Below are 11308 nucleotides of genomic sequence, written 5' to 3' on the forward strand. Positions count from 1 at the left end.
GCCTTGCTATAGTTGTAATTTGATTTTGTTTTCAGGGATTTTATTATTATAGTTTGTTTTGATTATATTTCTTTAAGTTACTCATTTATACTACTGTTTATACCTTAGTTATTCCACAGTTTATTTGTACAGTACATATATAATTGGTCCTTCATATGTTCTTTTCCAGTTCTTTTATAATTTAGTTCTCTTTGCATTCCATTATTATAAAGTCTATTCTCTTTTTCCTTTGTTTCTAATTATGCCTTATTTCTACCTATTGAGATATTTATGTTGTCACACATGACTTCATAGCTTGTAAGGCAGCACTATCATCATCTGTATTACTTTTTGTCTCTTTCCCCTTTAGTGATGGTAATGATGATTTTTATTTTGTTGTTGTTATAAGTTAAATGGTCTGCTTCAAAAGGGAACATCCTTAAGGTTGTAATTGAGAACTTTTTATTTGTAATTTAAATATACTATCTGTAAATTGTACAGTAGTTGCAACCCTGAATGATTCCTTAACCAGTAATAACTCTCCTCAGTTCTACATGTTTGTTTACCATTCACATAATTAAAGCAGCTCTCACTCATTTAGACATAGTTCTAAGTCTTCCCTAAAGGCTCAGGTTATATACAGATGATATATAGGTAGTTAACTGTTATGTTATAGATGCAGTTAAATGATCTTGTATTTTATACTCAATAGCAGTATTTGGAGTGTGATGGAATGATAATACTGAACTGAATATAAATTATTAGATATAAAAATCATGTTTGCAATCTCATTACACAGCAAAAAACAACATAATTTCAACAGTAACCAGAAACTGTTTAGTGAGGATAAAACTTGAGCATTCTACATTGATATCCAGAGAGCAGACCTCTTGTGTATCGCTCTCGTTTGAATATCAAAAGAACTGGTGGTCTTCGTTTTCAACCCACCCTGAAGGACTTTCTTTTATATACATATTTCATATTTTTGCTTCAGTTGATGGAATCCTTTGGTGACATTAAACAAGGATGTAATTGGAGACTTGTGCACTGGTGAGATCAGAGAGGGAGGAGATGTGTTCAAGTGGTGTAGAATTCTTTGCTGGGTTTTGGGAAGTGTCTGCACCTTTGGTTACGTGTGATAAAGATTTTTGGGTGTTTGTGTGGGTGTTAGACAAGGGTATCATTGATATGTTTTTTTCCCCATTCTTGTTGCTTAGAGGAAAACTGAACAAAGAACAAGGTGAGAATTCAAATATATAAATTGTGGTGATATGACAACCGTAGATTAATTGAAATAAGGAAGTAGTCTACGGTGTATAAAAGAGTAAGATAGAGAAAAGTATAAAAATAAAATAAAGACTGAACTGTGAAAGAAATCCATAAGATGTAAAATTTATAAAAATAATGAATATCGAATGAGTAAAAGAGTGAATAGGAGGAATCATAATGAGAAGGAGAGAAGTCAAATAAACTCGAGAGAGAGAGAGAAAAAAAGAGTTGTTAATTGGTGAGTGGAGGGAGAGGACTGAAGATCAAACAGCGAAGGAAATAAAGGGGAGGGTTGGACAGATATAGTATTGAAAGAGAAAAAAAACCCAGAAAGAAGTGGGAATGACCTTGATTGATTGAGTGTAAGAAGTGACACAGTTTCTTGATGTGAATGGCAAAGTAACAGATGAAATGATGGACTGATAGTGAAGGGAATTACAGCAGTGGTATAATATTCTTAAGAGGTGGTGAGACTCAAGGTTGGGTTGTAGGTGTTGGGAAAGGTTGTACTAATTATGCTGTGGGGGAAAATAATAAAATGTAAATAAAGAAATAATTCGTCAATCAGACAAAAATTAATTATGGCTGTGATTGGCAAAGAAGAAACTATAAAAAAAAACTTATCTCTCTCTCATTTTCTCACTTCCTCTCTTTTCTTTTTTCTTCTCTCATTTTCTCTTCCTCTCTTTCTTCTCTCTCTCTCTGTCTCTCTCTCAGGTTTTCCTGTAGAAATACTGCATTACTGTAGTTGATAAAGATATAATGATATTGTTAGCCTTGAAATAGTCAGTCCCATAATGCCCACATAATTATTATACTCTTCACTGCGAAAGCTTCAGCATAAACAAAGACTTGTACCTTATCCAGAACCTTCAGTAAAATTTGATCATAATTTGGTGTATATTGAATTACTGTATCCATCCCATTTACTTGTTTAGAACTATACACTTGTTGAATCAGTTTTTATTTTATATACACTTTGCTCTTATTGTGTCGGTGAATAGTGTGATGTGGTGTATAACTGCTGCTGTACTTCACATATGTCACTGTATCCTCGTGGCTTTGTATCTGTATCCTCACTGTAGTACGGCCAGTTATCCAGCGTGTACTGTGGACGGGAGGCTGGAGTGGGGCGTCCAGAAACCCAATCCTCCCTCCAGATGCTCTTGAATTCATTCATCCCGACTGAACCTACATTCATGTCCTGCATCCCCGGCCCCTCCTCCGCCACTCCCTGCCTCTGCACCCTCTATCCCCCCTCCCTCCTACCCCAGGCCTCTTTGTTTACAGGTCTGGTCGACTGGTGTGTTGGCTCACTGTTCATGTGTGTAGGCACAGTGTTCATGTGTATAGGCTCACCTCCCATGTCTATGTATGTTCAGTGTTTGTGTAGGTTTACTGGTCATGTGTATGTATGCTCAGTGTCTGTGTGTAGGTTTAATGCTCATGTGTATATAAACTCAGTGCTTGTGTATGTGTGTATGTATGTTTACTGTTCATGTGTATGTAGGCTCACTCCTCATGTATATGTAGGCTCAGTGCTTGTGTGTGTGTGTAGGTTGACTGTTCTTATGTAGTGTGTAGGTTGACTGTTCTTATGTAGTGTGTAGGTTGACTGTTCTTATGTAGTGTGTAGGCTGACTGTTCTTATGTAGTGTGTAGGTTGACTGTTCTTATGTAGTGTGCAGGCTGACTGTTCTTATGTAGTGTGTAGGTTGACTGTTCTTATGTAGTGTGTAGGTTGACTGTTCTTATGTAGTGTGTGGGTTGACTGTTCTTATGTAGTGTATGTAGCTGATTGTTCTTATGTAGTGTGTAGGTTGTCTTATGTAGTGTGTAGGTTGACTGTTCTTATGTGGTGTGGGGTTGACTGTTCTTGTATGTGGTGTGTAGGTTGACTGTTCTTATGTAGTGTGTAGGTTGACTGTTCTTATGTAGTGTGTGGGCTGACTGTTCTTATGTAGTGTGTACTGTTGTATGTAGTGTGTAGGTTGTCTGATGTAGTGTGTAGGTTGACTGTTCTTATGTAGTGTGCAGGCTGACTGTTCTTATGTAGTGTGTAGGCTGACTGTTCTTATGTAGTGTGCAGGCTGACTGTTCTTATGTAGTGTGTAGGTTGACTGTTCTTCAGCAGTATGTAGGCTGACTGTTCTTATGTAGTGTGTAGGTTGACTGTTCTTATGTAGTGTGTAGGCTGACTGTTCTTATGTAGTGTGTAGGTTGACTGTTCTTCAGTAGTATGTAGGTTGACTGTTCTTTTGTAGTGTGTAGGCTGACTGTTCTTATGTAGTGTGTACTGTTCTTGTTCGTAGTGTGTAGGTGACTGTTCTTATGTAGTGTGTGGGTTGACTGTTTTTTAGTGTGTAGGCTGACTGTTCTTATATGTGTGTGGGTTGACTGTTCTTTAGTGTGTGTGGACTGTGTCTCTATATGTGTGTGGGTTGACTGTTCTTATGTAGTGTGTGGGCTGACTGTTCTTTTTGCAGTGTGTGGGCTGACTGTTATTCTTATGTAGTGTATGTGCTGACTGTTCTTATGTAGTGTGTAGGTGACTGTTCTTTTGTAGTGTGTAGGCTGACTGTTCTTATGTAGTGTGTAGGTTGACTGTTCTTATGTGGTGTGTAGGCTGACTGTTCTTATGTAGTGTGTGAGCTGTGCTGTGTATGCAGTGTGTAGGCTGACTGTTCTTTTGCAGTGTGTAGGCTGACTGTTCTTATGTAGTGTGTAGGCTGACTGTTCTTATATAGTGTGTAGGCTGACTGTTCTTATGTAGTGTGTAGGCTGATTGTTCTTATGTAGTGTGTAGGTTGACTGTTCTTATGTAGTGTGTAGGTTGACTGTTCTTATGTAGTGTGTAGGCTGACTGTTCTTATGTAGTGTGTAGGTTGACTGTTCTTATGTAGTGTGTAGGCTGACTGTTCTTATGTAGTGTGTAGGCTGATTGTTCTTATGTAGTGTGTAGGCTGACTGTTCTTATGTAGTGTGTAGGTTGACTGTTCTTATATAGTGTGTAGGTTGACTGTTCTTCAGCAGTATGTAGGCTGACTGTTCTCTAGTTTAGAACAGTGTTAAGACTTTCTGTTGACATGATAGTATACTGTGTCTCTGTTGACATGACGGTATACTATTGACAACAAATATACTGTGAAGTAGATTAGTATACATCAAGGTGATATACCGTATAGTGTATATTTTAGCTATACTATGCAGTGCTTGTGGTTTAGTTTACTGGGACTCAGTGTATATATAATTTATCCTATGGTTTCATAAACACTTGGGCCTTGGGTACGACTTATCATGTGTGGACGCTGTTTGACATGATCTAACGTGTTAATTGTGATTTGTGGTTTGTTTATGCTGTTATTTTATTATATGTGGAATTAAGGACACTACTTGGACACATACTATCATGTAAGGACGCTGCTTGGACACATACTATCATGTAGGGACAATGTGTCACACAGAATTATCCTGTATGGTTAATGGTAGGACACAGATCATCCTGTATGGTTAATGTAGGGACACAGATCATCCTGTATGGTTAATGTAGGGACACATCATCCTGTATGGTTACTGTAGGGACACAGATCATCCTGTATGGTTAATGTAGGGACACAGCTCAACAATGTAAACTCGTAGATTCCTTTATAAATGTTGTTGTTTACTTGGTTTACCTTGAGCCAGTCTACACCCAGGACTGTATTGTTGGTCTTTGTAACTTAAGGCTTTCTTTTGACGGACTTTGCGGAGATGGGTGGGTGTGGGGAGGGGAGAGGGGGGAGGGGAGGGATTGCTCTGTGTCTGGGTCTGTTGTCGCCCCAGTAGTTCTTCCCAAGTTCCCAGGATGTTAAAAATGTGGAAAAACCGGAAGTGGCAGTACTGTAATGTTGTTATGTCGTTATATAAAACAATGTAGTATTTTGCTGTTTTGGAAGCTTATAGAATTTTTTAAAATTTAACCAAAACTTAAGAGACTCCAAAAAATGGGCTGTTTACAAAATATCGAAATAAATTGTTTGGTATTTAGTACTATTATTAAAAAAAATAGGGAGACACCCTTGTAAAGCTCACTCTCCAAAGGTTTTAAGAAATTTACCCTGTGAATTGGAGCTTAATCGATCAACTCGTTTAGGATGTAAAATAGGGAACTGAAGAGCTAAATTAATATTTTAAAGTCTGGGAAAAATAGACGTTGGTTCTTCCCTGAAAATAACTAATGAAAACCCCTCAAAAAACACTCTGGTGGTATTAATATATATATATATATATATATATATATATATATATATATATATATATATATATATATATATATATATATATATATATATATATATATATATATATTCGTTGAGTCTTCACGTGGAGGATAACAGTGTGAGCTTCAAAGAAGAAAAAAGTACATTATGAAGGATTGTGTATTTTTAAAGGGGGGAGCAGGATGGTGTTAGGGGGAGGGGAGTCAGTATCAATAGCCTGATTCGATACGAGGCTTTAAAAGGGCTGGGGGAAGGAGGGGAGGGGGCTGACGTGCCGAAGGGGGGTTGTCTGAGGCCGGGGGAGCGAAGTGAGGGGGGTATATAGGGCCGTGGGGAGAAGGGGAGGTGTCTGGAGCCGGAGAGGGAGGGTGTCAGGGGCCGGGGGAGATGGGGGGTAAAGATGGACGCGGTGAGGTCTCTCTCCCGCCTTTAAAATTCTACGTAACATTCTTTTTCCTTTAATGAAGGTAAGGATAGGTTTTACTTCACTTAAGGATAGGTCTTGGTGTAATTACGGATAGGGGTTAGTAGGTTTTTAGCCGTTAGTTGTTTTAACAAGATTTGGGTTAGATAACACACACACACACACACACACACACACACTCCCTCACAGTTTGAATAATAGTCATAGTCACAGGATTTCACGAAGAATAGAAACCCCCTTTTTATTCCACCTGATGATGATTAGACACCCTAATGCTAACCTCACCTAACCTCACCTCCTCATTCAGTATCAGGGTGTATAATCATCAGGTGAAATAAAACGAGAGGTTCCTAATATTTATGAAATCCCAATCACGTATTTGTTTATTTACTATTTTTATTTCTTCTTCTGGCTTTGTGGTGAGTGAATGAATCCCAGTTTGATTTTAAAATTTAAAATATGTTGGGGGGAAGAATTGGAGTTTGGTGATGAGGGGGAGGGTAGGGGGCGGTCAGTATTCCACACCCCTCAGGCTTTGACAGTGCCTTGACGACTTGTGAAGAGGAGGGAGGGAGGGGGTAACGAGGTGATGCCGCTTTGTGTTGGTGAGATTCGAAACCCCTCCCCCTTCCTCCTCTCTCTCTCTCTCTCTCATGCCTCCTCATTCCCTTCCCCAAAGCCACACACCCTCGACTTTTCCCTTCCTCTCCCTCTCCCCTCTCTCCCTTCCTCTTCCTCTCTCCCCTCCTCTTCTTTCTCTTATTTTCTCTTCCCCGCCGCCACTACTGCACCCCCTCCTCCCATTCCCTCTGTCTCTTATTCTCCTCCATCTCTCTTTCTCCTCCCTGCCTCTCACTCTCTTCCATTTTTCCACTTGCCCGTCCTTCTCTCTCTCCCTCTTCCGCCTCCTCTTCCTCTTCTTTCACTCCCTTTATTCTCTCCTCTCATTTTTATCCACCTCTTTCTCCACCCCTCTACTCTCAATTCTTCCCCTGTCACGTACCCTCCTTATCCTCCCCTTCCAACACACCCTCCACCCCCTCCAACACATCCTCCACCTCCTCCAACACATCCTCCACCTCCTCCAACACATCCTCCACCTCTCCAACACACCCTCGTCCACCCCATCCAACACATCCTCCACCCCCCCTTCACACCCCTCCTCTTCCCTTCCAACTCCTCCTCTCACACCCCTCCAACACACCCCTCCTCCAACACACCCCTCCTCCAACACACTCTTTTCCTCCATTTGTCGCCATCCAAGCCATGTGTTGTCGAAGGCTCTTTTCATTACGAATTTTGAGGGGGTAATATTCAGCCGACTTCTTGTGAGAGCTGAAGGTTCAAGTATGACTTTTATCTCTGAAATAAATTATTGTCATTCCTGTGTGTGGTCATTATACTAGTTGGATCCATGTAAATTTGTACGATGATTTTAAGGAATAATTATCTGTCTGTATCTGTGTGTCTGTATGTCTTTATTTATCTATCTATCGATCTGTTTATTTAGCCTATGTAATCGTCTCGACCAATTGACACTGGAGAGGCTTATTGATAGCGTTAGGTTTAGTTAGCTGACGATCACAACTGTTATAAGAATTCCTGAATATTTTAATGGATAACGATCCCTAGTTTAACACACACACACACACACACACACACACACACACACACACACACACACACACACACAGATTCCCAATAACCTATAGCCATGATAATAGGTGCATATATTATTTTTCTTTTATAGGAAGCTTGACTGAAGGGTAATTAAGGGTTTTAGGAAATATTGTGGGCTGGCAGGTCGGTTAAGGGTCGTATTGTGGGCTGGCAGGTCGGTTAAGGGTCGTATTGTGGCTGGCAGGTCGGTTATGGGTCGTATTGTGGTCTGGCAGGTCACAAGTTATGGGTCGTATTGTGGTCTGGCAGGCCGCTAAGGGTCGTATTGTGGTCTGGCAGGTCGCTAAGGGTCGTATTGTGGTCTGGCAGGTCGGTTAAGGGTCGTATTATGGTCTGGCAGGCCGCTAAGGGTCGTATTGTGGGCTGGCAGGTCGGTTATGGTCGTATTGTGGGCTGGGTGCGTCAGTCAAGGGTCGTATTGTGGGCTGGCAGGCCGTCAAGGGTCGTGGCCAGGTCTGGCAGGTCGGTTATATCGCATTGTGGTCTGGCAGGTCAGTCAAGGGTCATATTGTAGGTTGGCAGGTCAGTCATGGGTCGTACTGTGGGCTGGCAGGTCAGTCATGGGTCATATTGTAGGCTGGCAGGTCAGTCAAGGGTCGTACTGTGGGCTGGCAGGTCAGTCAAGGGTCATATTGTAGGTTGGCAGGTCAGTCAAGGGTCGTATTGTGGTCTGGCAGGTCAGTCAAGGGTCATATTGTGGGTTGGCAGGTCAGTCAAGGGTCATATTGTGGGTTGGCAGGTCAGTCAAGGGTCATATTGTGGGCTGGCAGGTCAGTCAAGGGTCATATTGTGGGCTGGCAGGTCATTTAGGGGTCGTAATGCGATATAGGTAAATTTTCCTCTTAATTTGCCTTATAAATTTTTTTTTATATGAAATTTTTTAGTTTTCGTTTTGTTTTTATAATTCACTCATAATGTATATCAGTAATTCCCCAACCTTCGTAATGTATGTATGTATGTATGTATGTATGTATGTATGTATGGTCCGGCTTATAATTTTTCTCATGGTGGACTGTTTGGAATAAAAACAGACACGATGTTTATTTTACTTTTTAACCTCTGGCTCTGAGGGGCGGAAACGGATGTAGCGGTCAGTACCTATGTCTGTCGTGGAAACTGGATCACCTGAAGATTAAACCCCCTTCAGTTTTGCCCTCTCCCCCTTCGCCCCTCCCTCGGTACTAATGGGTATATGCGGTGGTGTGTGTGTGTGTGTGTGTGTGTGTGTGTGTGTGTGTGTGTGTGTGTGTGTGTGTGTGTGTGGATGCAAAGAGTACATGCATGTGTTTGCCTGGGCGTGTAGTGTGTGAAGTTGTGTGTGTATATTACAAATAACAACACTAACACAGGCCTCTCGTCAAACCCTGGCTTTAAAACTGTGGCCATATGGGACCTACTGGGGTGGGGGGGGGCAACAGCTGTGTTTACGCTGCCCCCACTCGTGTCCTGGACGTGTTGCCATAGTGTACACCACCATCACGGTACTCTTCTCTTTTATGCTATAAGCTCTATATTATTATAAGACGTTATGCTATAGTCGTAATAACCTATACATTAATTTTTGTATTTATTGTAGTATGTGACAAAGGTAATTACCATAAATTTTACCCGAAATTAAGCCAAAAATGGTGAAATAACTCGTTCAATAAACTATATGGTCGATAAATTAATTTTTGTTGGTAAAATATTTCGTAAATTGTATACATGTACTCGGTACTTGTAATGGTATATATTAAGTATAAGTACATAAGTAATTACATCTTTACGGTACAATAATACACTCAACTTGTACATTATATAAATAAATACAATAAATCTGTATCTTTAAAAACTTTGTCCATTAAATTCAACAACTTGTACAGAATAAATAAAAAATGGCGGATATCTTACGATTACTCGATTTTTTTCAAATATACCACAATTTGAAGGTAATTAAACGTCATATGGATATTCCGACCTTATTTATACATTTAATAATGATTTACACTGTCGTGGTATCGGGCAAGGCAGACTCCAGCCCACCCCACCCCCACCCCAGCCCAGCCCACCCCACCCCACGATGTGTTAAGTTGGGTGATATTTTGGGACAAGTTAAGTATATACGGTCTTTTATTTTATTTTATTTATTCATTCATTTATTTATTTATTTATTTATTTATTTATTCATTTATTATTTTTATTTTATTTTACCCTTAATTATTATAATACTTTAGGATGGGTAATATAACGAGGAACCGAAAAAAAAATTACTAGGAATAAACTCTGATTTTTAAGTACCTGTTTATTACACGTCCTATAATATAGTAATTATTTAGGGTAGATTAACACTTAGGTCAGTTTATTAGGGGGATGGTACGGTTAGGTTAGGTTAGGTTTGGTTATTTTATTTGGTTAGGTTAGGGTATATTATATTTGGTTAGGTGGGGTTAGGTTAAGTTATTTGGTTAGATTAGGTTTGGCTAGGTTAATATTAGGTTAGGCTAAATTTTTTTTAGGCTAGGTTAGGATTGGTTATGTTAGGTTAGACTGTTTGGTTAGATTAGGTTAGGTTATGTGGAGGTGGGGTCGATTTAGGAGGGTAAATTATGCATTAATATTCGTCTGTTGTTTTAGCCTCTCTCTACAATGTCTCGTAACAGCTCCATAGTTAGATAGAAACTAAAGGTATTATTTATTTTTTATTCTTTGTCTTATAAATTCTGATGTGTGTGGGAAAAAGATTTATATAAAGTCCTGGGTTTTTTTTTCGGGAGCCAAAGTTTGAATCAAGAAATAGAATGTTGAAGGAATTTGTTTATCTTATAGAGTAATGTTAAAACCATAGGATTGTCGACTCTGATTTAAAGTGAAAAATGTGAAGTTCATTTTTATATGATGGGGGTGGGTGGTGGGGGTGGGTGGTGAAGGGAGTCGGGAGCTTAGAAGGGGTGTGGGTGGGAGGTTGGAGGGAGTCGGGAGGGGTAGGTTATGCCTCCAGTATTAATAATTTATTATACGTGATAAACTTAACTCATGTACTGTACTGAGTGTGTGTGTCAGTCAGTCAATCTACCCCTCTGTCCGCCGTATGTGTGTGTGTATGTGTGTGCTCCTCTGTCCGCCGTATGTGTGTGTGTATGTGTGTGTGTGTACCAGCTCTCAAACGTGTGCTGTTCTGGGTGTGCATGTACTGTATGTGTATTTGTCAGTTATATATTTGGTTATTTTTAATTCAGTGTTTGCCACAGTGTTTCTATATGTGTATGTTATTTTGATGCCTGTCTAGTGTGTGTGTGTGTGTGTGTGTGTGTGTGTGTGTGTGTGTGTGTATGTGTGTGTCAGACATGGGTAAGGAGGGTGGTGGTGGGGGGTGTGTGCAGTGTGACAGTTCCTGGCCTCAGATAACTCTTGGGTGGGGGGAAGCAAGCGGTACACGGGGTACAATGGTGTGGGTGGCTGCTCCTGGGATAAGGGGGTGGATCTGGCGCTGTCCACCCTGCTCAACACGTCACCGGGCGGGCGGGCGGCGGGCGGGGGTGGGGGATAAAGGAAAGCAAATCCGGGGAGAGAAAGGAGGGATCCTTATAATGACCACCACCGCCATTATGAAGATCTGTAGAGGATTAGTGTTACGGATAGCGACCAATCGACAGCTGTAGATGGCGTAGGGATGCTGAGGAGGGCGGGAGGTATGGTTCGGTAGGGGTAGGAGGGATGG

The sequence above is a fragment of the Homarus americanus genome, unplaced genomic scaffold (assembly GCF_018991925.1).
Source record: "Homarus americanus isolate GMGI-L3 unplaced genomic scaffold, GMGI_Hamer_2.0 scaffold49689, whole genome shotgun sequence".
NCBI classification, from domain to species: Eukaryota; Metazoa; Arthropoda; class Malacostraca; order Decapoda; family Nephropidae; genus Homarus; species Homarus americanus.